Genomic DNA, 526 nt, shown 5'->3' with positions numbered 1-526 from the left:
GGCTGGCTGCTCTGGCCCCCCAGCTGCCGGGGGCCGGGGGGCGGCAGCCGTGCCCCAGGCAATGCTGGGGGGGGGGGGGGGGCTGATCGACGGCGAGGGGCTGGGAGCGGGATCCGACGTGGGGTCCCCAAACCGGGGATGGAGTCCCCAAACTGGGAATGAGGTCCCCAAAACTGGGCACGCAGAACCCGAACTGGGCATGTGGTCCCCAAACTGGGAACGGGGTCCCCCAAAGTGGGTGTGTGTGGGGGGTCCCCGGCCACGCTGGGGATGCTGTTTGGGGCAAGGAGCGCTGGAGCCCGAGGGTCATTCCTGCCCCTTTCCGGGGCCGGATCCGGCATCAGCTGCTCCCGGTGATTCAGGGCTGGCCGCGGTCACATCCTGTCCCCAACAGCCTGACCCTTGCCTGGCACCGTGCCCCAAACCTCCAGTTGGGCACCCAGGTCTGGATCCATGGGGGCTCAGGCCTGTTCGTCCGTGGCAGGTTTGGCCCCGGGGGGTCGGACCCGACCCCGGGAATCCCCAG

Source organism: Aptenodytes forsteri, unplaced genomic scaffold (genome assembly GCF_000699145.1).
Source record: "Aptenodytes forsteri isolate BGI_AS27 unplaced genomic scaffold, ASM69914v1 Scaffold230, whole genome shotgun sequence".
NCBI classification, from domain to species: Eukaryota; Metazoa; Chordata; class Aves; order Sphenisciformes; family Spheniscidae; genus Aptenodytes; species Aptenodytes forsteri.
The sequence above is the reverse complement of the archived record's forward strand: the minus strand, read 5'-3'. Positions refer to the sequence as shown.